At 31.1% G+C, this 27,522-nt stretch overlaps 1 long non-coding RNA gene across 1 annotated transcript; it reads right to left on the bottom strand.

Annotated features, from left to right (window-relative positions):
• Window positions 1-13,626: 13,626 nt before the first annotated feature.
• LOC141693902 (uncharacterized) lies at window positions 13,627-16,655 on the bottom strand. The gene is made up of 3 exons (XR_012563303.1): window positions 16,479-16,655; window positions 16,326-16,393; window positions 13,627-13,836 (listed from the first exon to the last, which is right to left on the bottom strand). It is a non-coding gene; the product is annotated as an uncharacterized LOC141693902 (long non-coding RNA).
• Between the last annotated feature and the right edge of the window lie 10,867 nt (window positions 16,656-27,522).

The raw sequence follows: 27,522 nt of genomic DNA, 5'->3' as shown, positions 1-27,522 counted from the left end.
AAGTTTTTAAGTTCTTTGTGTTCTTTACATTTGTGTTTGAATATATATCTGTCTGTATCAGCTTCAAGCAATTCACACACATTTGTTCACCTAAACACTTAGCCTTAGAAACTACTCAAAACTTGAAAAAGTTTTGAGATTTACATTCAACCCCCCTTCTGTAAATCTCATTGTTAGTCCACTGGTAATAACAAGTCATAATCATTTAGTAAGTGGGAAGCGTATTTTCCTTGAAACACTGCATGTGCACATTTATTACTGCTTAATACCCGTGCCCACTAATAATTTTTTGACTAATGATATGTTGCCAGGTGTCTAAAGTTTGTTCTGCTTCAATCATAACAGTTGTCAAAAAGAGTATATATATGGGAGTTAAAAGATTTTATAATCTTTTACCTACTTTTCTTTCTCTAATCTCTCTTATTCTCTCTCTCACTAATATTCTCTGAAGCTATTTTCTTACAGGCCTTTTATCAAACACCTTGTGTACACTCTATTTTCTCACTTATTTTTCACAGAAATGGCACCCAAAGACATCATTTATAATGGAGCTAAGTTTGTTCCTAACAACTACTTGGCTATTCTGAGCAAGGATGAAGCCCCATCAGAACTTCACTTCATCCAAGACTTTTTGTCTCGAAGTGAAATAGGCTATGCACTGACCCAACCTGAAGCAATCTCAGGGACTCAAGTGCTGGAGTTCTGGAGGTCAGGAGTTTATGATGATGGTGGTGCTAATGGGTCCCCAAGCATTATATTTACAACAGGGGAGGATGCCCATGTGGTGACTTTGGCCACAGTTCGACAAGCACTACAAATGCCAGAAAACTGCACTTATTCAACAGTTGAGGAGCCAGCTCTTCAACAGCTAATGGCCAATCCGGGCTATGAGAAAACTTTGGCAAAGCTTGGACAACAAAATAGACCCCACATCAGGAGGGAATGGAGTTTCTTCTTTGATTGCATCACCAGAATTTTTGTAAACAAATGTTCAAACTTTGATGCAATTCCTATCCTCAGTCAGCAAATTGGGTATGCACTAATTACTCAATCTCATTTTCATTATGCTACTACTATACTAGGATTCATAGGGGATAGGATGACAGAAGATAGAAATACTGTATATTTTGCTAGATTCTGTCAACTTATTTACAGCTTTTGTAACTCTGATGCACCCCAATTAGCAAGTGAGTTGATTTCACCATTTAAACTTGCTAAGAGAGCATTTACTGACTTATTATCTACTGATAATAAGAAAACTGTTTTGAGACCCCTCCAAATTCCATGATCAGTCAAACAGTTTTTAGTAAACTCTGACCCAGCCACATATATCGCTCAATATCCTGATGTCCGACCAACCCAACCTCCATCAGCACCTCCAACCACTACACAACCAACCACCTCTCAACCTCAACCAACTCAACCTACCATCAGAACATAATTCCAACCAACTCAACAACCATCAGCACCTACCATCAGACCTTCATCTTTCAGGCCTAAGAGGGCAAAGTCTGTTCCTCAACCTCCACAAAAGAGAAGGAAGATGATTCTAAGGGATGAGCCAGATGATGAAGAAGCATAGGTTCATGCATTAGAACCTATGACAGTTGAAGCTGAAAATATGATTGTTCAGAAAGAAGCTGAATGGTCAACCCATCAGAATTTAGATGAAGCTGAGGGTTCAGGTACTTTGAAAAGGAAAAGAACTGTAAGTTCTGATGATAAAGCAACTCCTTCACTATCAAGGATATTAAAGAAAATGAGAGCAAGAAGGCACATGGCTAAGCCTCCATCAGAGAATAATGAAGAAGCCGAGGAAGGAGATCAGGAATCTCTGATCTCACAGCCAATTGTACTTGATGCTTTGCCATCTCCAACTCAAGCTCAAGACACTGCTCAAGATACTGTGCTCACACCTCACGTCTCTCCTATTCATGACAAAGCTACAGATTATGTTGAAGAACAAGCTGTAAGTTCTGAAATAGATATTTACAATCTGAATATACCAACTGTTCTTTATCTGGAAGCTCCAACACCAGCAGCTCAGCCATCTACAGTCAATTCTCCAATTTCATAGGCTGAGATTCTATCAACACCTATTCTGGAGATAAATTCTGATGCTCAGAATTTAGATAAAGTTGTTCCAGAATCTCCAGTTGCCTCACATACTCTTGTACTATCAGAGGATAATGAGTCTTTTTCAAGTTCTGAAGACAGTGTTTATGTTGATACTCCAGCTCCTATTCTAGGAAAGGAGGCACTTATTGAGAATTTTGTTGAGCAAGCTGCTCGTATTCCTTGGGAAGATACTCACAGAGGTGTAGAGTGGACCAAGAAGTGGAATGAAACTGATTTCATTCCAAGCTCCAAAGTACTGACAGACCATATTGGAAAAGCTGATGAGTTGCTCACAAATTCTGATTTCAAGACACAACTCAAAGTCACAACTCTGTCTACCAAAAATCTTCAAGGTCTACACTTTGCTACTCATGAAAAGGTTGACAAACTTCTTGAAAAGGCTGACAAACTTCTTGAAAAGGCTGAAAAGCTGGATATGGAGGCCAAGCTTGATAAAAAGAGGTTTATCAGACCTATTTCTGAGAAATTTGAAGCCATTGAGAAGATACAAGAGAAGCAACAGGCCCAAATTACTGAGGTCCTACAAAATCAAGCCTCTCAAAAAGCTCAATTGGATGAAATCCAATCTTCGGTTGAACTTCTTATCTCTCTCCTACTACCTGATGATGCCAAAAAGGGGGAGAAGGTAGTTAAGTCCAAATGCACTCCTACTCAAATACTGAAGAAGAAGGATGACAAAGATGATGACCAGGGAAACTCTGATAAGAGTAGAGGTCATGGAAAAGATCAAGGTCAAGGACAGAGCAGCAAGGTTTCTTCAAGGAAACTAATTACTGATGCAAGCAAATCTTCTAATCAAAAGAAGACTATAATATCCCATATTTTCAAATATTATTATTATTATTAATTGGAATTATTATGTGATTTTAGGTGAATTTTGGTGAATTATCTGATAAGTGGAATTGATGTTTGGGTGTTTAGATGTGATATTAATTGAGTATTTGAAATTTTATATGTCCAGAATAAAATATAGATAATTGTGATATTTTTCTGGTAATTTTTGGACTGTTAGATTATTTTATATTGATTTATGAATTATTAATTATTTTCTGAGTAATTACCAAAATTATTTTATAAAGCCGAGAATCTTCCGACTTCAACCGTTTTTGCGTTTTTATAACCCGAAACTCTTCCGAAAACTCCTTCCTAACCTAATCTGGTAATTCCGGACATTTTCCGTGTTTTGACTTTTTCAATCCGGATTACGGTTTAACCCGTGCGCGGCCCGGCGCAAGATTTTCGATACGATAGTTATTTCGGTAATCAATAAAACCCGTATTCTCGAGAGACGGGATATTTTTACGTTATTTTCGTATATAGTGTTTTATAAAAAGCTCGGTTTTGATAATTATCCAATTCTGGTATTGAATTGTATCGTTTTTATAGTTACTTAGCGACTAAGTAACTAATTTAACGATCTAAAACGATCCAGAACGATCCAATATTCCATAAATATAAATAGCCTATTTCTTATTTCGTTTATTCCGTTTATTCATTTGCAACCAGTTAAAACACCGTAAATACAGAGAAAAACCCGAGAAACCGATACGTTCCCGAGAATCAAACACACGAACGAAGGCGTTATCGAACTCCGATTCGGACGTGCAGCATATCAAAACGAAGCTCTCGAAATCTTCTTTCTGAATCAATCATCAGTTTCTGCCCAGAAATCACCGTAATTTTCTTATTTAATTATTTATATTCGAATTATTTGATAATTAAATGATGAATTTTTGTTCTTGATGTTGTTGATGTGATTTGATGCTTCTATGTTGTAGAGCATGTTTTTCTGGTCGATTTGGTATATTATACTTCAAAAATAGAGTTCAATATCATATAGAAATTGAGGTTTAATTTTCTGAAAATTTCTTGAATATGTGTTCTTGGTGTTCTTGAAAAATTCTGAAAATCAAAGTCAATTTTGAAGGCGTTATTGAACACCAAATCACAAGTATGAATAACCAAAATGAATCACAGATGATTCTCTATCATTTTATATCATCAAATCGTTTCAAGAGTTGTTAAATTTTAAAATCGATTTTTAGGGTAATATTCGAATTTTTGGGGGTTTATGATTTAGTGGGTTTTGATTGTGTGTGATGACCTGAGTAGATTGTAATCGTTCTTGGCGTTATTTTGACACTGGAATCATCGTGTTTGGTTAAGGATTGAGTGAATTCGAGTTTTTGCCGGAAAACTCGAGAAAACCGCCGGCGTTAATGGCTTTTTGGCCGGAGTTTGAATTCTGCGACTTCGTTCTTGTCGTTGTTGGTACTGTTATGTTGCAGGGTTGATGTAGAATAAAATCCAGCTGAAAATCGAACGAAAACAAGCTGTTAGGACTGCAAACCCCGCTCGCCGGAAAATCGGGGCTTGCCGGATTCTGGTAAACGGCCGGCGAGTTCTTCGTGTTCTTGGCGACCCGATAACCCGGTTGCTTGACCCGGTTTCGACCCACATTTGATTCTATTTCTCCCAATTCAATAGTCTAAAATCTGTTTGTGCAGATTTTGTTTTAAAAATAAATCAAAAATCAATTTTTAGTTTTAAAAATTATTTTCTTTTATTCTAAAAATCATTATTTTAATTCTGAAAATTTATTTTAATTCAAAAATAAATCCAAATTATTTAATTAATTAATTTTAGTGAATAATTAATTATTTAATTAGTCAATTAATTTAAATGTTAATTGATTAATTAATTTAATTAGTTATTAATTAATTTTAATTGATTATTTAATTAGATTTAATTATTTAAAATTGATTTAAAAATTCTGAAAAATGGTTTCGAGTTTAAAATATTATTTTAAATTATTTTCCAGGCTCGATAATTCTTATAAAATTGTTTTTGAGTGTTCGAGCCTTATTATTTAGTTATTAAATGATTCGGAGATCCGTTTTTATTCCGAAAAATGTTCAAAAATTCATAATAAATCAACCGTTTGTCCGTTTAATACGAAACGAACGCGTACAGACTCAGAAAAATATTCCGCTTTCATTAAAAATACTTTCGAGACCCAAATCCTTTTTGTTTTGAAAGGTCGTTTGTTTTACAAGTTATTCTGAGTCGATTATTGATCGAAAAATCATATTTTTGACCTGATTTCAGTTTTAAACATATCGAGTCGACCCTTTTGACGAACTGAGTCATATGTGATATGAATTATGTGATACGTGGATTATGTGCTTACGTGCTATATGAATTATGTGCATATGTGGATCAAGAGTCCTGTATTTGTATGTTATATTTATGTGTGGGCTATCGTATGGGTAGACGATAGGCTTTTGACGCGTAGTTCGTCGAGTGGTTATCGATTAGACAATTAAAGTTCTATATTTTAATTATAGATGCGGATCATTCGAGTTGATCAAGACAAGATTTTGGATAAAGAGTGAGATGGAATGGAAGTGGATATCTGGCTTCTAGCAATAGCAGGAGCAGCATATCAGTAAGGTGTTGAAAAGCAGGACGGAGATGTCTTGAGACAGAATGTCAGAATAGATGCGTCTTTGCGAGTGTGACTAACTACTAAAACCCAAAGGCAAGTATCCCTGACTTCACTTATCGTTCAAGTGACGTTTATTTCGAATCATATTATGCAAGTATCCCTATCATCACTTATTGTTCAAGTGATATTTATTTTGAAGCTTATTATGCAAGTATTACTTTCCCTATTCTCAGTTCGGAATAGATAAATGTTTTACATATCGCTAAATTAAATAATTTTGTTTATGCAAGTACCCTCTGCTATTCTATGTTCAGAATAGTCAAGTGATTTTACTTATCCAATTATCGGATTTACAAATGTTTTGGATTTTGAGAAAAGTGATTTGGTTGCGAATAAACCTACCCAAGAATTGGGGGAATAAAATTATTTCGGGTGTCGGTTATTATGACCCCATTTCAATAAAAGGTTTTAAGATTGGATCATAATTGCATAAGTGACCGGGACGGACGGTCCAGCGGAGGGCTATTTCTAAGTGCCATATGAAATATTATGACACCATTTTGCCACAGGCTAGTTATGCCTTTTTGTTTGAGTACTCGTGTTTTTGGGGTCATGTTTCTACGAATCATGACCTTGTGCTATCACACGGGCTGATCAACATGTGATAGTACGTCCGTCGGAGGATGATCCTAATCTAAATTATCATATTGTTTTTGATATTCATAGAATAAATGATTTATCAACTGTTTCTGTTTTGGAATAATAGTGAAATGCAGTTTTGATTCAGATTCTGATTTATGCTGATACTTACGTTGTTGTTAAATATCAAATGTGGTATTAGTATAGATGATTGATGTTGACTTCAGTATGGGTGTTGTGAGCATCAAAGTTCGTATTAATATCTAATTTGATATGACAGCAAAATAAGTATTAATTTCCAGAGTTCGGTTTTGAGTAAAGTTTGTGATTCATCCCATAATCATTGCTTCTTGTTGTTATTGTTTACGATATTTCCATAAACACTATTTTACGAGCTTTGCTCTCGTCAAGATTCAAAGTATTGCTGAAGCCTGTCGCTTGAAAATATCAAAAAGAGTTTTATGATTCAGCAATTATGATTTTAAATGTTCTGCTCTAATGCAGATGTCGATTTTATATCAAAACGACCATATATATGCTATAATGAACTTGCTGAGCATTTCTTTCGCTCATACTTGCCTGTTTTCAAATCTAACCTCCAGTGAGGATTAGCTTGCGCTGTTTAGCTGCATAATTCGAGGAAGCAAAGAAGAAGCTTTTGGAAGGTGGTTGGTCCAGGGTTTGCGGACTAGTGTAAGTTTTATTATGTAAAGTTGTTTATATTATATTATATATAGTTGTATATTTTATTTGGGCCTAGTATACTTCATTTCGAAGTTATACTAGTGGGTTTAGTTTTGAGTTGGAATTTATTGAAAAGAGTTTTAAAAGAAAGTGAAAAAAAATTATTTGTGAAATTTGGATTTCTTGTTTCTAGAACTGTAACCTTAAAAGATCTTGGATTAGTTGGGGTCATTTATATTAAATATCTTCCGCTGGAATTTATTATTTGATTTAACACGTTATTTTGGATTGAGGTTTCATCGTGACGACCAAATCCCTTGACCCCGGATTTGGGGGCGTTACAGGTTGGTATCAGAGCTGAGGTTATAGTAAACTAGAAACGAGAGTGTGTAGGAGTGTGTATAGCTATGTGAGGACGTTAAGCTCATATCGAGTTCCTGTTGGACTATTGGATATAGTACCAACGATTAAGTTAAGATAGGCGCATTCGTTCGAGATGGTTGTGCTGAGCTGGATGGAACTCCGGAAAGCTGCAAACTTCTATTGTGGAATCTTTCGAGACTACGATTCGACGACAATGGAGATTATCGATATCCTTGAACGTGAAGAAGTGTCTACAATCGGATGACCAGTCAACCAAAGAGTTCAAATAAAAGATAAATATTAAGACTTTGGCAATACCTTCTCTTTCTATAATTTCTTTTGGCCTCTCTCAAAAGAAGTAATTGTTAGAGGATATATTCCCTAACACTCATTTTCAATCATAACTGTGTTTTAAATGTGCCAGAGGTTGTCATGAAACCTATTTTTCAGTTTTAATAGCTCTGTCAAGTTGTGATAATAAATTCCACTTTTCTTATTTGGTGGATAGTTTCTTGGTGATGTGACACCAGTTGCTCATTTGGTGTCAGAATTTTGTTCTCTGGATTTCATTTCCTTCAGAATTATCATCTTTGAAATCTTTTCAGTTTTATTCATTTGATTTTGAATTCCTTTGATATTCTTTTATTCTGACTGAGATGAACAACCCTAACTATAGGGGACACAAGGTATACCTGTCTGTGTGATAGGAGTTGGATGGGACGCCATCACTTGTGTGTGTTGTGACTACAAGAAGGTTAACAACCTTTAGTAGTGTCTTAATTTGGACACACAATACCAAGTTCATTTGATCATATTGATCTCTCAGTTTTTATTTCATTTCAACAATATTTTTTTCTCCAATTCAGATTCTATCCTGTTATGATATGAAATTCTTTTCGTTTCTATGATTTTATCATCCCAAATATTCGAAGGTATGCCAATCAAGTTAAGTTGAGTATCCTGTTCAAGTCAAAGTAAGGCGGTGTGACGGAAAGTTGGTTAGAAAACTCTTAGTGCTCTCTTCTGCTGATTCCGAGGACGGAATCCTTATAAGGTAGGTAGATTATAATATCCCATATTTTCAAATATTATTATTATTATTAATTAGAATTATTATGTGATTTTAGGTGAATTTTGGTGAATTATCTGATAAGTGGAATTGATGTTTGGGTGTTTAGATGTGATATTATTTGAGTATTTGAAATTTTATATGTCCAGAATAAAATATAGATAATTGTGATATTTTTCTGGTAATTTTTGGACTGTTAGATTATTTTATATTGATTTATGAATTATTAATTATTTTCTGAGTAATTACCAAAATTATTTTATAAAGCCGAGAATCTTCCGACTTCAACCGTTTTTGCGTTTTTATAACCCGAAACTCTTCCGAAAACTCCTTCCTAACCTAATCTGGTAATTCCGGACATTTTCCGTGTTTTGACTTTTTCAATCCGGATTACGGTTTAACCCGTGCGCGGCCCGGCGCAAGATTTTCGATACGATAGTTATTTCGGTAATCAATAAAACCCGTATTCTCGAGAGACGGGATATTTTTACGTTATTTTCGTATATAGTGTTTTATAAAAAGCTCGGTTTTGATAATTATCCAATTCTGGTATTGAATTGTATCGTTTTTATAGTTACTTAGCGACTAAGTAACTAATTTAACGATCCAAAACGATCCAGAACGATCCAATATTCCATAAATATAAATAGCCTATTTCTTATTTCGTTTATTCCATTTATTCATTTGCAACCAGTTAAAACATCGTAAATACAGAGAAAAACCCGAGAAACCGATACGTTCCCGAGAATCAAACACACGAACGAAGGCGTTATCGAACTCCGATTCGGACGTGCAGCATATCAAAACGAAGCTCTCGAAATCTTCTTTCTGAATCAATCATCAGTTTCTGCCCAGAAATCACCGTAATTTTCTTATTTAATTATTTATATTCGAATTATTTGATAATTAAATGATGAATTTTTGTTCTTGATGTTGTTGATGTGATTTGATGCTTCTATGTTGTAGAGCATGTTTTTCTGGTCGATTTGGTATATTATACTTCAAAAATAGAGTTCAATATCATATAGAAATTGAGGTTTAATTTTCTGAAAATTTCTTGAATATGTGTTCTTGGTGTTCTTGAAAAATTCTGAAAATCAAAGTCAATTTTGAAGGCGTTATTGAACACCAAATCACAAGTATGAATAACCAAAATGAATCACAGATGATTCTCTATCATTTTATATCATCAAATCGTTTCAAGAGTTGTTAAATTTTAAAATCGATTTTTAGGGTAATATTCGAATTTTTGGGGGTTTATGATTTAGTGGGTTTTGATTGTGTGTGATGACCTGAGTAGATTGTAATCGTTCTTGGCGTTATTTTGACACTGGAATCATCGTGTTTGGTTAAGGATTGAGTGAATTCGAGTTTTTGCCGGAAAACTCGAGAAAACCGCCGGCGTTAATGGCTTTTTGGCCGGAGTTTGAATTCTGCGACTTCGTTCTTGTCGTTGTTGGTACTGTTATGTTGCAGGGTTGATGTAGAATAAAATCCAGCTGAAAATCGAACGAAAACAAGCCGTTAGGACTGCAAACCCCGCTCGCCGGAAAATCGGGGCTCGCCGGATTCTGGTAAACGGCCGGCGAGTTCTTCGTGTTCTTGGCGACCCGATAACCCGGTTGCCTGACCCGGTTTCGACCCACATTTGATTCTATTTCTCCCAATTCAATAGTCTAAAATATGTTTGTGCAGATTTTGTTTTAAAAATAAATCAAAAATCAGTCTTTAGTTTTAAAAATTATTTTCTTTTATTCTAAAAATCATTATTTTAATTCTGAAAATTTATTTTAATTCAAAAATAAATCCAAATTATTTAATTAATTAATTTTAGTGAATAATTAATTATTTAATTAGTCAATTAATTTAAATGTTAATTGATTAATTAATTTAATTAGTTATTAATTAATTTTAATTGATTATTTAATTAGATTTAATTATTTAAAATTGATTTAAAAATTCTGAAAAATGGTTTCGAGTTTAAAATATTATTTTAAATTATTTTCCAGGCTCGATAATTCTTATAAAATTATTTTTGAGTGTTCGAGCCTTATTATTTAGTTATTAAATGATTCGAAGATCCGTTTTTATTCCGAAAAATGTTCAAAAATTCATAATAAATCAACCGTTTGTCCGTTTAATACGAAACGAACGCGTACAGACTCAGAAAAATATTCCGCTTTCATTAAAAATACTTTCGAGACCCAAATCCTTTTTGTTTTGAAAGGTCGTTTGTTTTACAAGTTATTCTGAGTCGATTATTGATCGAAAAATCATATTTTTGACCTGATTTCAGTTTTAAACATATCGAGTCGACCCTTTTGACGAACTGAGTCATATGTGATATGAATTATGTGATACGTGGATTATGTGCTTACGTGCTATATGAATTATGTGCATATGTGGATCAAGAGTCCTGTATTTGTCTGTTATATTTATGTGTGGGCTATCGTATGGGTAGACGATATGCTTTTGACGCGTAGTTCGTCGAGTGGTTATCGATTAGACAATTAAAGTTCTATATTTTAATTATAGATGCGGATCATTCGAGTTGATCAAGACAAGATGTTGGATAAAGAGTGAGATGGAATGGAAGTGGATATCTGGCTTCTAGCAATAGCAGGAGCAGCATATCAGTAAGGTGTTGAAAAGCAGGACGGAGATGTCTTGAGACAGAATGTCAGAATAGATGCGTCTTTGCGAGTGTGACTAACTACTAAAACCCAAAGGCAAGTATCCCTGACTTCACTTATCGTTCAAGTGACGTTTATTTCGAATCATATTATGCAAGTATCCCTATCATCACTTATTGTTCAAGTGATATTTATTTTGAAGCTTATTATGCAAGTATTGCTTTCCCTATTCTCAGTTCGGAATAGATAAATGTTTTACATATCGCTAAATTAAATAATTTTGTTTATGCAAGTACCCTCTGCTATTCTATGTTCAGAATAGTCAAGTGATTTTACTTATCCAATTATCGGATTTACAAATGTTTTGGATTTTGAGAAAAGTGATTTGGTTGCGAATATTCCTACCCAAGAATTGGGGGAATAAAATTATTTCGGGTGTCGGTTATTATGACCCCATTTCAATAAAAGGTTTTAAGATTGGATCATAATTGCGTAAGTGACCGGGACGGACGGTCCAGCGGAGGGCTATTTCTAAGTGCCATATGAAATATTATGACACCATTTTGCCACAGGCTAGTTATGCCTTTTTGTTTGAGTACTCTTGTTTTTGGGGTCATGTTTCTACGAATCATGACCTTGTGCTATCACACGGGCTGATCAACATGTGATAGTACGTCCGTCGGAGGATGATCCTAATCTAAATTATCATATTGTTTTTGATATTCATAGAATAAATGATTTATCAACTGTTTCTGTTTTGGAATAATGGTGAAATGCAGTTTTGATTCAGATTCTGATTTATGCTGATACTTACGTTGTTGTTAAATATCAAATGTGGTATTAGTATAGATGATTGATGTTGACTTCAGTATGGGTGTTGTGAGCATCAAAGTTCGTATTAATATCTAATTTGATATGACAGCAAAATAAGTATTAATTTCCAGAGTTCGGTTTTGAGTAAAGTTTGTGATTCATCCCATAATCATTGCTTCTTGTTGTTATTGTTTACGATATTTCCGTAAACACTATTTTACGAGCTTTGCTCTCGTCAAGATTCAAAGTATTGCTGAAGCCTGTCGCTTAAAAATATCAAAAAGAGTTTTATGATTCAGCAATTATGATTTTAAATGTTCTGCTCTAATGCAGATGTCGATTTTATATCAAAACGACCATATATATGCTATAATGAACTTGCTGAGCATTTCTTTCGCTCATACTTGCCTGTTTTCAAATCTAACCTCCAGTGAGGATTAGCTTGCGCTGTTTAGCTGCATAATTCGAGGAAGCAAAGAAGAAGCTTTTGGAAGGTGGTTGGTCCAGGGTTTGCGGACTAGTGTAAGTTTTATTGTGTAAAGTTGTTTATATTATATTATATATAGTTGTATATTTTATTTGGGCCTAGTATACTTTATTTCGAAGTTATACTAGTGGGTTTAGTTTTGAGTTGGAATTTATTGAAAAGAGTTTTAAAAGAAATTGAAAAAAATTTATTTGTGGAATTTGGATTTCTTGTTTCTAGAACTGTAACCTTAAAAGATCTTGGATTAGTTGGGGTCATTTATATTAAATATCTTCCGCTGGCATTTATTATTTGATTTAACAGGTTATTTTGGATTGAGGTTTCATCGTGACGACCAAATCCCTTGACCCCGGATTTGGGGGCGTTACAAAGACAAGTTCTGAAGCTGCTCAAAATCAAAATCTGATAGCAAGTGCTAATAATCAAAATCTGATATCAAGTTCTGATGAGCAAAGTTTGATGAAAAAGCCTGATGTTCTGATACAAGGTGGAAGTCAAGACTCTCAGAAGTTTTTCCAAACTTTGAAGCTAAAGGGGAAGCAGACTACAGTCTACTACAAGGATCCCAAGATTCAGACACTTGATGAAGTGTTTTCTAGAAGATTATTTCTGAAGCATAATCCTGGAATGGATTTAGAAAATCTCAAGGAGGAAGAAGCTAGATTTAAAGCTGAAAAGACAAATCTAAAGCCAAAAGCTTCTGTTGCAAAGAAACCTCCAAGGCCTAAGGTAAAAGGCATTGTGATCAAGGAGAAATCAAATACTGATGCATCAAAGCCCAAAACAAGATCACAGATTAAGATTGATCCCAAAGACAAAGGGAAGGGAAAAGTTGATGAACCAACCAAGCCACTGGAGATAAAAATTCCTCAAATTCTGATGAAACTAGTGTGCAAAATGGTTCAAGTTACTGATGATACTCTTGCTGAAGATGAAGATGTTCAAACTCTGAAAAGAAGGAAGATTTCTGAAGAATCAAAGACAACCTTTGAAAAGGCTCAAGTTGTTCAGAGTGAAGAACAGCAAGCTACAACAGAAACAGCAAGTTCTGATAAAGTCATCAAGACATCAACCTCTAACAGAGCTCAAGTTGATTTAGACAAGATGAAAGTAGCTGATAAAAAAAACTTCTATGGAAAAATGTCAAACCATCAGTGTAACACCCCCAAATCTGGGGTCGGGGATCCGGGTTATCACGATTTCCATTTCCCTTAATAATACTTAATCTTAATAATCAACCAACTACTGCGTACCGTGACCCCACAATATATACACACACCACAAGTTATAGTCTCAGAGATGAATATCCAAAAATAACACAAGTCATTTTATTCCACAATTATAAGCCATTACACCTTAAAAGGGTTTCTGAATAAATTTACATATTCTTTGCCATTATTACAATTCATAAGTATACATAAGTCTGGTACATCAAAAGTTGAAATCCTAGCCTATTGGTAGTTCCTACCTCAGCTACAACGGCATCAATGCCTACAGGAAACTGCGGAACGTTTCCTATCCGCTCATGAATTTGGAGCTTGGTCATGTTCATCTTGTATATCTTTTGTTGTGTGATGAAAGAAGAAAACAAGGGTGAGCAACAATCCCACCAAAAATGATTTACAATATATGAGCATTCTCATAGTACTCATGAAAGTCTTGGTCAAGCAGATATGAACCAAGTTTGATATCTTAATGCGACCAAGTCACAAAATATTCAGTATATATGTATATATACTTTTCGAAATTTTGGAAATCCTCTTCCATGCATAATATACACAGAGTTCCAGTTTATAACTGTATAAAAATATCGTTGCAAGGTGATCTCATATATCTAACCTTCTCTCAACATTTTTCTGAAAATCTTTGTCATGCATAAGATAATCATTTACTAGATATAAGTTAAAAAAAGATGAAGTTACAAGATACTCCAATATACTTATATCTTTTCCGAATACTACTTGAACTACCACCGTTCAAAGTATAATCAGTTTTAAAAGTTCATCACATAGATGAGACTACGAGATAAGACTTGAATAAATTCAATCTTTGAAATATCATTCAAAAGAGATGAAGTTACGAGATACTTCATTAAGTCCCGATATATATATATATATAAACTTATATATATATATCTCATACATTCCTTGAAAACCTCTGTCATGACAAGTATAAATAGAGTTGTCATATCCAATGAATTTGGAAAGAAGAGAATTTTGGCATAAACCTGATATCTTGTTGATCAGGCAAAGATACCAATAAGTAACCTTTTCTACTGTAGATGGATGAATTCCTCGCCGGTCATCACCCTAGCCGCATTAGGACCTCTCGCTAGACCGTTACCCGGCCACTACGCATGGATGGACTGTCACCCAGCCTCTTACACCTTCATAGACCGTACCCCGGCCTGTCGCTTATGCCGACTCAATTAGATGGACTTACTTCCCGAATATTGGGAAAATAATCAAATTCTTTTATCGAAACAGCAACCTCGTTGCGAACATAAAATACACCACAGAGCCGGATCCCTCAGATTTTTAAGCGAGTATTTAAATCCCCTTCGAAAGGAAGATCTTAAATTTGAAAACAATTTTTGGGATCCGCTCTAACTTTTAATATCATTTTGAAGACTCAAAAATATTTTAAAGAATATTTAGAGTAATGATGATTTAATAAAATAAATCAATCCCGATATATTAGGAAATATCTGAATATTATTATTTAAATAATATTCCCATAAGGATAATCTTTATAAAAATATTTGAATTAGAAGTTTTAAAACTCATACTTGAAATGAGTAATAAATAACAAAAGATATACTTATACGAAAGTACGATCTTTATTTGAATAATCGAAAATAAGTTTTGATTATTATTCAAAACCATCGAATATACCTTATTCGATTAATAGTTATAGAAAACTATATATATATATAAATATACATATATTATTCTCGGGAACATCGACTCCCGGTTTAGAAAAATGTTCACCTTTGGATCCCCTATACTAAGGGTATACGCAACTACTGCTTATCTCTAGCATAGGTATTATGCAGTTTATAAGCATTTGAATTGATAATAGAATATCAAGATTACGAAACAAGCATGCATATAAATGTCATATCACATGCTCCAATATATCGCAAGACTTTGCTAATAATAATCATGCACTTATCACAAGATAATGCACAAACAAATATATACATCACAACAACAGTATAACTGGTAGAAAACTTGACTGAGTGTTCCGGGATAGACTTAAGCTTAGATTGAGTCCGGTAACCTATGAATAACAACATAATCCGGAATTAGACCACGGTCGCATAAGAAACTAGTCAAAACTCACTCATACCCTAACGGTCGCTTACGGTCGCTTATACGCTTAACGATTTGCGTTAATCGCTCGCGTACCCTCGGCTCCACTAATTTTAATAAATTAACCGTTAGGAATTTTAAGGCGACTCTTTTGCGAGAACTTTACTAACTGCCTTATTCACTTGACATTATTATATCGTGATTCGATTAATCATTTAAGAGTCTCAATTATGGTCTCAAAGTTACTCGAGATTTCGGGGTTCGCTCGCGAAATGTCGTTACTTAAAATGGTCCTTTCTCATCTCTCGTAACTCGGATTTAGGCGAACGACATATCAAAATGAAGCTCGTAACATGAACTATCTAAACATGGCAAAGGTCAAAATCTTACAGTGAGTTCACGGGTCCTAAAGTTAATCACATAAATAGTTAAGGAAAATCGGGCATTATGACGGCTAGAACTTAGCGATTTCCAATATTTTTACCACTCCAAATCAATCCCTTCCAACTACAATCCATCCACAACTTCAAGATTCAAACTTAGGCTACTGATCTTAGCCAAAACAAGCTCAAGAATATAATTCCAATTCAATATTATACCATCTCCATAATCAACTAATCTACCTAACAACCAAAGTTCAATTCAAACTTAATCATTCAAACAACTACTTATCCATCCAAACCATCCCAAAATTCAAGAAACAAACTTAGTACTTAAAGTTATAGAAGTTTTATACCTTTATTTGTGAGGGGAAAGTTGCTAGAAAGCCTTAAAACCTTGATTAATCCTTATACAAGCTTGGATCTCACAACCAATCAAGAAAACACAAAGTTAGATTTTGAAGTCTCTAATAGTCCGATTTAAAGAACTGCAAAAATGAGAGTCTTACCTTGCTTATTTGGATGAGACTTGTGAACAATAGTTGTAAGCCATCTCAATACCTTTCCAAAGAGCTATAGAACATAATATTTGAGTGAGTATTGAAGGAGATATGGCAGTTTGAAGTTGCTGGTATTGTTTTGGCCGAGAGCTTTCTTCTTGGAAGGCAAAGTCAACTTCCAATTTTGTGTGTTATGATTTTGCTTGGTTGCTTCTCTTGCTTTGTTAATTAAAAATTTACCATGATAAATAATACTTGGCTCCCATTCAACCAACTAAACATATCCATTTGTCATGCTTATGTCATCTTGATTGTGTCATCTTGTTTGTGTCATCTTTTAACACATGTCTCTTCCTTGTGGTTTGATGATGTCATACTTCTTGGCTTATTGTACAAGATTGTCTCTTGATCGTTCATTTATTTAACGGTTCGCTTAAAACTTTCATTTCTGTTCGTCGTTTGAGGGATCATATCCGGGATCTTATTACTTGTGTTCCCCTAAATCTTTCTCAATATCTTAAATTCCTTTTTTTTATCCTCTCATATAATCCTTAAATTTAAATCATTTTAATCATGTTACCTTATACTCAATTCTTTCGGTATCTGGTGGATTTTCGGGAAAAATCAAAGTGTCCGGATCCGAATTCTAACGACCTTTACACACACACATTTACTTTATGGAATACTAACACGATCTTAGAATTTCCATAACAGTACTCCTATATAGCGTGGTCTGATAATTTTCCTTAATTAGCATAAGAAAAGCCAATGGCTGTCTGATTTCATGACTATTGGGTTAAATGCTAGAGAACCAAGAGACAGGGCTGGACTAGGTTCTGATGAATCTAAGATCAAGACAGGAGTTGAAGTTGCTACTAGAGATCCATTTTTGCTAACTGACAAACATGTTGAAGATGTTACATAGAAACACCTTGATAAGGTTATCTCTGTTCAAGTGGTACTGGATACTCATGACAAGCATAATGTCAAAGAAAATCCGATTCTATTTTTTAAAGATGGAAGGACATATCAAATGTCAGAATCAGATGTGCTAAACAAATCACTGAAAGAACTTCAATTCTTTCATTACCTTTTAGAGGTAAAGTCTGATATTACCAGGAGATGTTCAAAGTTCATAATGAAGACCATAAGAGATAAAGTTAGAATTTCTGGTTCAAGGGTTACAACATTCATTCCAAACATAGTTGAAGATGATGGAAGTGAAATTTCAATGAATAAGAATTCTGTTAAATTTGAAGTGATACTGAAAGAGAAATGTATATGCTACAATAAAGATTCTTCTCATCCAAGGGTAATAAGACTAGATGATGGTTTAGAACCATATCTATGCTCTAAGGACTGCAATCTACCAGATTGGAAGTCAGGGTGAAGATTTGAAGCAAGTCAAGACTACACTATCTCAAGTCTTGAGGAATAAAGAAGAAAAACTAATATCAAGCTTTGTCAAATATAATTTTGAATTCAGATTGACTCAGTGAGATTGGTAAAAGCTACAAGGACTGTAAGTTGTAGTTAGTTATCTAGTTAAATTCTTATTGCATTTGTACTTAAATATTTTTGACATCATCAAATCTATTAACTTGTATATTTTGCATAATTTACAAGTTGGGGGAGATTGTTAGATATATTTGAGATGTCATGTCTAATATGATTTGTGTTTAGTTTTTAGAACTTAACAACATGACAAATCAGGACTTACTGAAAGCAGGATTTACTGGAAGTCAGAACTTAATATCAGAACTTAAGGTCATATCAGAACTTAAGTGCGGGAAGACTTTCAGTTAAGGAATGAAGTTGATTTACAGGAGAAGATTGAGACTAAAACAATAGAAGATATGCATGGAAAGAGTTAGAAGACTGGAAAACTTGTAGAAGCTATCTGATTGATATATTTTAGGAGACAGAATTATATTCCATATCAATTAGAAGTTATTTTGTAACTGTGTACAATATAAACACAACTTAGGGTTTACACTATATGTGTTATCATTATCGAGAAGATTATACATTGTAACCTAGCAGCTCTTAGTGATATTTGTTCATCACTGAGAGAGAACAACAGTTTATATTGTAATAGAGTTTATTGAATATACTTGATATTTGTTATATACTTGTGTTGAATCGATTTGATTGTACAAATACTGTATTCAACCCCCTTCTACAGTATTGTGTGAGAACACATATCCTATTTTTGTTGATCAGGTATTAGCTTTAGATGTCATGTCCTCGTGATGTTTATCTATTAGATATTTAACAACCACCGCCTGAAAAATTTAAAAGTCGTCCTTGGTTAGAGGTAGAGACAAAAATTGAACAACTTGGAAATATTAACTTTAAGGGATTTCTCACCATTCACAACCAACCAGCTGTAAATGGAACAAAATCTGACTCTGCATCTATTGGTTATACTTAGTTGCATAATTGTGTGATGCTTAATGGCATATATGTATATAGTTTTCCAAATCAAATTTTTAGTTAAAGAAAACACGATCAATTCTGTGTTTCCTGCTCATACGCTTATTGCTTTGAAAAATATGAATACTACAATGGTCATAATATTATGTGTTGGTTTTTAAAGTAACTCTATTGCTATATATATAAACACAATTCTCCTTTTTTAGTTGATTCTATAGTTTTTTTAGATACACATAATTTCCGGTCAGTGACATAATTGGCTTCATTCTTTTATATCCCTGCGGGATGGGGGTGGCTATATTTATCAAAAGGCTTATGTTGAGTTTTTCTGTTGTACTGAAAAGTTGAATGCTCTGTTTAAGAAATACAATATTTTTCCTTCCCTCACCTACATTGCCTGTGAATAAAGAAGAGAGTTGGATTTCCAACATTAAGCAAACTGATGTGAAAGCTATGACATATATTTATTATAATATATATAATCTTCATTTATTTTACTATTTTAAGTTAGTGTAACAGATGTTCAATTACAAAAGTCAATTGTAATTTTCCTAATTAATATCAATTTTTATATTAATTCAGAATGTTGTTAATATAAAATTTTAAACAATAAAAAAACACCAATAGTTTAAAAAATACATTTTTCTTTTTAACCTAAAAATAAAAAATAATTATTTGCAATATCAGGGATTATACTTAATCTTTACAAACAGGCTTCAGAATTATTTTTAAAACTATTGTCACATAACCATTACAATAGATTTTATTTTTCAATAACCAAATTATTATATTATTTAAAAAAATTCTCTCCTGCACCCTTGCATAGCGGGCAAAAAATTCTAGTGTATATATAGATCTTTATTGAATATATTAGATAGCATTTTTTGCGACATGTTAGTTTCATGTAAATTAATACACGATAAAGTCATAAATTTTTTAACCTTTAAATTAATTGATCACATCTTTTTACCATGCATATCTGCAGGTTGTTTAAGTTTGTTTTGATATGGTGTTTGGTCGTTTATTTGACTTAGAGGTCATTTGTTAATAACTGGATGAAACCGAATGAACTTAACGAGCGTGATTGATTGGTTAAGACTGTTTGTCCGCCTAATTTTGACTTGGACGACAGGAAAAATCTTCTGAACTACATATACATATGCCGAAATTTTGCTCTGGACCATGCATTACTCTTATTCTTTATTCTTGTATGTTGCCGACTCTGTTTACCATTTCACTTAGTAGCTGGATTTTAAAATTCTCGATTTAATCGATTAATTTCCGATTAATTTTAATTAATTTAATTTTTGAAATCCGATTAATCCTTATAAGTTTTTTATTGGAATATATATAATTATTTATTAAAATTAAAATATTTTATTGATTTAAATATGAATAATTATAAAAATTATATATAATAAATATATATTAGTTAATAAATAACTAATATAATCATAAAAATACAATTTAATATAATTTAATATTATAATACATCCGATTTTTATTCCGATTAATTCCCGATTTCTTATTAATCCTAAATCCATAGATTTACCAATCTTGTCCGATTACCGATTTTCAAAATACTGGATAGAAGCAATAATTATATTCCCTAACTTTTCAAAAATATTTTTAATGGTTTAAAAAAATTATGAGGTATTAAATTTATAATTTATATACAATTCCTCTTTTATGTTTATATATAAGTTTTTATATGAAAAGTAATTCATTGAGATTAAAGAAATTATAGTTAGTGATTTTGTGGGATCAAACCTGTAATTAAAAAAATTATAGTTGGTGACTACGCTAAAAATGACAAAATTAAATGATTGTTACTGAAAAATATAAAAAAACTGATATATTATTATAACAATTTAAAATATGATTTAGGTATAAAAAATTTAATTATTCGGAAGGACTCACATTGAGTTTAAATTAGACTAAGTTGAATTTTGTATAGCATGTGATAAAAGAAAAAATAATGATAAATAATCTTTTTTTTTGTGATTTGGAAAAAAAGAATAGAAATACATTGTTCAGAGAAGCCAGATATTTTTTTCAATTAAATGATATTAAGTATCTATCATTCAGATAACTATTCGTCCTGAAATTTTTATCATTCAGAAATTATGGTTCAGATTTAACAAATGACCCCTTAGCCTCGTTAGTTCTCGATCTGTTAAAAAGTTGGTTCTAATACCATCTCCAACAGTTGTGATACAAAAATTCAAATTTGGATCACCAACTGATCCAAATACTCCAAATACTGATCCAAATTTCAGACCAACTCCAACAGTGCGATCCAAATATTTGATCCAAATTATTTTTTGCATATAATAATATATAAATATCATATTAAGCAATTTTATCTTAAATTTATCATTTATTCATTATTAACAATTTATATAACATTTCATAAATTAATTAAATCAAAAAAAATTAATACATATAAAAATATTAAAATTGTGCACTTAATTCATGAAAAACACATTTATTGCAATAATTAACATACAAAATATCATTGTAACACACTAATTTTCCGAATTAGTATATTCTTCCCACAAATGCTCAAATAATGCATCTCTAAGTGCAATATGTGCCTCTTTATTTTTTATTTTTAAATTTTAATGAAATTATGTTTTCTCATTATTTTAAGTTCTATTTTAAAAATAAATTTTGTTAACTATTAATTATATTTTATTATTAATTATATAATTAAATAATCAAAAATCAATTTAAAATCTCGTAAATTACAAATAATAAACCATTATTTTATATTAAATCAAGTGATCCAAATTTGGATCAGTGAACAGTAGTTATCCAAATTTGGATCACTACTGTTCACTATTCACTTATCCAAATTTGGATCACCATTTGGATCACTGTTAAAATGAAATTTAGGGTAATCTGGCCCAAATTTGGATTTTTAAATCGCTGTTGAATTTGCCCTAAAGGAGTATATATTAGTTTGGTTCTTATATAGACCTTGGACTTTCGAAAATTCTATTCTCTTTTCGGATGAATGCTATTTTTACTGTATTGATCAAATGTTCAAATGTTAGGCTGATCTTTTTCTTCTTCTTTAGTATAAGCAGTTAGGTTTTGTCATAGTTGTATCTGTAAGGTATTTTCTTTGTTCATCATAACTAGCTCCATAGGCCGTGCGAGGCACGAACATATTTTATTCTGAAATATTTTAAAATTTATATACATGTTTGTTAAATAGATATATAGCATGTTATGACTTGTGAGAAGTTAATTTTGTGTTTTCAATTACCTCTATTGTAAATATGAGCTTATCCGGTTTTTATATTTTACAACCCGTGTAAGACACAAACTTTTTCTAAACTCATGTATGGACCGTGTCCATATCATATGAATGAAGTATATATTATGTTGTGAGATTATCTTTTTTTTTTCTAATTCTGGATCGAATAACAGATATATAATATTCGTAAAATATGTACTTTGAAATGTTTTGAATTTCAAAATTCTACAATTGGTTTAATCGAATACAGACATTCATAATTATTTGACAAGATTATGTTAATCGATTAAGAAAAAATTTAGTTCATTTGCTTAGTTGTCTTAATTTCTTATTTTGGATTTGCAGTATTCACTGTAGTGATTGCTAGTCTTTTTCACCACACATGTTGAAAATGTGAATGAATTGTTTAAAAAAAAATAATTAATGCATTTTGTTAAAAGCGCGATAAGTGAGTTACATAATTTTTGATTTTGACGGAAGTATATGTTGTGAGACCGATGATCTCACGAGAAGTATATGTCGTAATATTAATGATTTTCGAGTTTGTTTAAATATTTTTCTTATAGAAATGAAAGTTCTATATTTGTTATATATAAATACGTTTGAATTTTTTTAGGAGTACATCACATTTAACCTTAAAAATTTCAGTCTGATCTTCGTTTATATTTAGTTTTCGCCGTTTTATGATAACGATATTTTATTATAATAATTACTTGTAATTTCATAATAAGATAAATATATACATATATAGTTATAAATTGTTGATTTTAGATAATGAAGTAGTAATAAATATACATAATAATGAGTCATATTAATTAATACTACAAGTATATTAAGTTAGATGCAACTAATAAATGTATATTAAATGAAATAATTATTAATATAAAATTATGAGGGATAATTTAGTAAATTTAATATTAATAAAATGTCTCATTCACCCCTAATTGCTCTATTATATATATAATATATATGATTCTGTAAAAATCAGTGTTTTGCTTCCAACAAAACGTGTAAAGTTAATTGTTTTAAATTATTAGTATTTTGATTTGTTCAAGAAATATTATTTTGACAGAATGTATAAGAGTATATCAATCTTTAACTTTTATATATTTTGAAACTGTCAGCTTTGATTTAGCAAAAATGATTGCCTTCATTGGGTGTAGTATTGATTTTGATTTATGATCATTAATTTTATTTAATGTATCTTAATTGTGTCTTCTATATGGTTAATCTTGATTGCTTTGATTTTGCTTACTAATTTTGTCCATAAATATAAGAAATTGATGTTCTTTGATTTATATGCTTTTAATATGGTTTAATGAATTTAGTTAATGTTTTCGTTTTATTTATGTTTGAGGTATTTCAAAATTTTATTTTGGTATATTTATATAAATTTTGTAGTGCCTTATCTTATTTGAAGAATAATGCTTATTAACAAAGAACTATAACCATGTTTGTTTCATAGTATTAAGTTGGGGTATATGATTATAATCTATTAAATTTTTCAATCCATGTTTGTTTTGTAAAAATATAGTGAAATGTTATCAAAGGATTATAATCCTTTAAATTATCTTATACTATGTTCGCTTTGTTGGATTACAGGATATGACTATAATCCTCTCAATACTTGGTAGTAGAAGGTATTATTTTATCCATTTTCTAAAACATTATAATGTCGTCATTGTAATCCATGTAAAACAAACATAGGATTGGAAAATTTAAAGGACTATATTTCAATCTCAAAGACTATCCCTCAAAATAAATATAGGAAAATTTTTAAAGGATTATAATTCTATCTTAGACTTAATCTTTCCGAACAAACATATGATATTTTAATGGATTAGTTATCCCATAATTATCATCTCATGAAACAAACATGGCCTGTGATGGCCTATGAGTGTTGATATTTGATGGCGTGTCTTTTAATATTTCAATCACAATTAAGTACTCATTTTTTTGTTAAGATGATAATTTCTTTTTTCTCGTAAATGATTTTGAATTAACGGGGTCATGATAGTTGACTTTTTGTGTTTTCAAGAGACAATATATATCATTGATGATAATAGTTATAGTGAATACAGTATATATTTTATTATGTCGCTGGACATACTTTAATTCTCAAATTTACTCTTATTCTTTATTATTATATTCTAATTTATTATTATTCGAATTATGTCTAAATTCTAAGGAACCCTTTTCCTTTCCTTTGATTAGACGTTCATTTATCTTGTAATATATGATATAGCCCTTAGGTTTTTTCTTTTTAGATTTTTATATTAACTATATATTTTATAGTCTTTAAGATTTGTCTTCCTAGTTTTTTATATGTAACTATATAAGTTGGGAAGTTATTTTATTTATACTAGAAAAGAAAAAGTTAGTACATTTATTTGTTATGTTAATCGAGACTAATTAATTTTTCACTTGGATGTGTTTTGCCGGCTTTTTTTGAAAAATATTACTGGATGTTTATGGGTTTCTCTTTTCAATCATTAAAGATTTATTGTGTAAATGTACGAAAATATATTTTTATATCTCCCAGTTAGATAATAAATTTTCTTGAAAGAAAGAAATATTTGGATATTGTATCTTGATACAATTCATCTATGTGTATGTAGACCTGAAAACAAAAATCGTCCTACATTATATTGTTAATTTGATAATTTGTGATGGCGTCATTGAAGGAATTAATATAAATGCATTTATTAATTGTAGCTAAGTGCATGACACATGACATTTATGATACTATTTTGATACTTCTATCATTCTTTTTTATATAAAAATTCACACATTTTAAAAATAGTGAATGTTAATAAATTAATTGAATACAAAAATGTGGAATAATGTTTTGAAAGTATAAATAAGAAATTTAAGAAGTAAAGTTGATTTTTAAAAAAAATTACATTAAAATTTAAAGTGAACACTTGAAACAAATTTATTTTTAAAGGATATATATTTTGAAACATAAAAAGTAATAACTTACGGGGCTTTGGGGGCGTAAATTGAGAAAAAGAAAGGAGAATAAAGTAAAGGAATGACCCATAATTATGTTACTTGTTTGGTTCAAAAACAGAAACCGAATGAAAACTTACATCATTATATTTATTTTTGATTTATTAATATTAAGCAATCTCAAAATAGTTAAAAATATTTATATTTGCATTATAATAAACTAACATAATTAATTATGTAACAACACCATTATTTTTTAATAAATAAACATATAAATTTATATAAAAAATATTTTTAATTTATAAAAACTAAATAATAAATTAGTTTTAATTTTTAATTTTTAAAAATAAATAACATATTAATCTATTTTTAGGATTCAAGATTTAAATTATAATTGAAATATGAAAACAAAAATGGGAAAAGAGCCCAACTACCTAGTAAAGGTGTGGAAAATGGGGTTTGAGAAATTTGATCTAAACCTAAAATCAATAAAGAGAAAAGGAAATAGTTTCATTTGCTAAATAAACATCATCAAAAAGGAATAAACTCAATTATTTCCGTTTCCATTTGTTCAACCAGATATCAAACACCCACTTATTTAATTTGCAAAGCCGGATCATTAACGGAGCGTATATAATACTTCAGTTTTTATATAAGAGTTCTTAACGGGTCCTTATTTTTTATGAAGCCCTTAAGTCACATATATTCTAGAGAATTTATCAAAAATATTCCATTTTCTAATTTTTTTTGTGATTTTACTATCTTTTATTTTTTTTTTGCAAAAATACGGAATAAACCAAGATTAACCAAAATCAACCAGATATGCAACTAGTTGAATAAAGTTTTTTTGGTTGATTTGAGGTTGCATGTAATTGCAGAAATTCGTCAAAGGTTGCCTGCAGTTGATTCCAGTTGCCAAAAAATCGTATTTTTGTAATTGTTTTTGAAAAATAGTATTTTTGCAAATTAAAAAGTATTTTTGAATTTTTTAAAAAAAAATGACAGTATTTTTGCAAAAATATTTTTAAACTTGGATATTTTTCAAAAAAACCCTATATTCTATAATTAAAATATTATTTAAAATATTGTAGAGCGTAATCATGTTGCATAAGTATTACTCCCTCCGTCCCTCCCAAATGTTTACATTTGGGTGGGGCGCGGAGTTTAAGAAAAATTATAAAGTAGTAGAGAAAAGTTGAAAAAATGAGTAAAGTAGTGAGACCGATTAATATTATATGTATAAAGTGGGTATAGTGGAGGAAAGTAGTGGATGTAGTTAATATAAAAATTATAAAAACTTTAATATTTTTGGAAAATTTTGAAATGTAAACAATTGGAAGGGACATCCAAAAGGAAAGTGTAAACAAATGGGAGGGACAGAGGGAGTACTATTTAGTGCAAATTTTATAAATCAAGTAGAACATTACAAAATATATTATTTTACATAAAATATTTAATTTGTGGAATAAATATATTCAAGTTGCAAGCAAAATATATGAGATTTGTAAAAGTTTCATTAGCATAGTGATTTTGATGCAATATGACTTGCAAAATTATATATTATGCAATATTTTATATAATATTTTAATTGCAAAATATATATAAACTTTGGTAATCCATACAAAATAACAAGGATTCCATAAAAATTTTGCCATGATACTTACTAGTATTACCTAAATAGTCATTTATTAAGTAAACAAATACCGATGGTACAGATTCAAGTTAGGTGTTCCATACAAACCCTGTTGTCTCACCTTGTAAGTTGTAACAAAGACTTGTGAATACAACTAGCTAGTTTGCTACTATAACGAAGCCAAAAGAAAGTGCTGATGGCTAATTAAAGCGATTTACTTCATTCGTAAACCAAACTTTATTCTATATACATGTGCACATTAGAATAACATGCAAGCTTTAGTTTATAATTAAAACAAGGCGTGACCATTTTTTTTAGGCCATCTTCGATGGCTTTTCCAGTTTAAAGCAATTTCATTTTCATTTTTTCACTCTATATCATTGTTCCGTCTATAACCATTGTTTTAAATTTCTCTCACATTTATATTTTAAACATTAAATATAGAGATAATATACATATAAATATAAATGCATAGCATGTGAGGGGATTGATTAAAAGATTATGGCAGCATTTAGATGCAACATGAGAATGATAATCGGGAATGAGAATTAATGGTATGAGAAGGGGTTAATAAGAATGAGAATGAAATAAAAATTCAAATATATGTTGGGTTTGATTTACTCATCAAAAGAAAATAGAGTTCACATTTTTCATAACTAAATTATAAACCTAACACTATCACTTAAGTTTAAGGTTGCAATTACAAACCATCAACCAAATAAACATATTAACCATCAACCATCAACCAAATACCTCTTATAACTTTG

The sequence above is a fragment of the Apium graveolens genome, chromosome 10, assembly GCF_009905375.1.
Source record: "Apium graveolens cultivar Ventura chromosome 10, ASM990537v1, whole genome shotgun sequence".
In the NCBI taxonomy this organism is placed as follows: domain Eukaryota; kingdom Viridiplantae; phylum Streptophyta; class Magnoliopsida; order Apiales; family Apiaceae; genus Apium; species Apium graveolens.
This window is presented reverse-complemented; position numbering and strand designations above follow the sequence as displayed.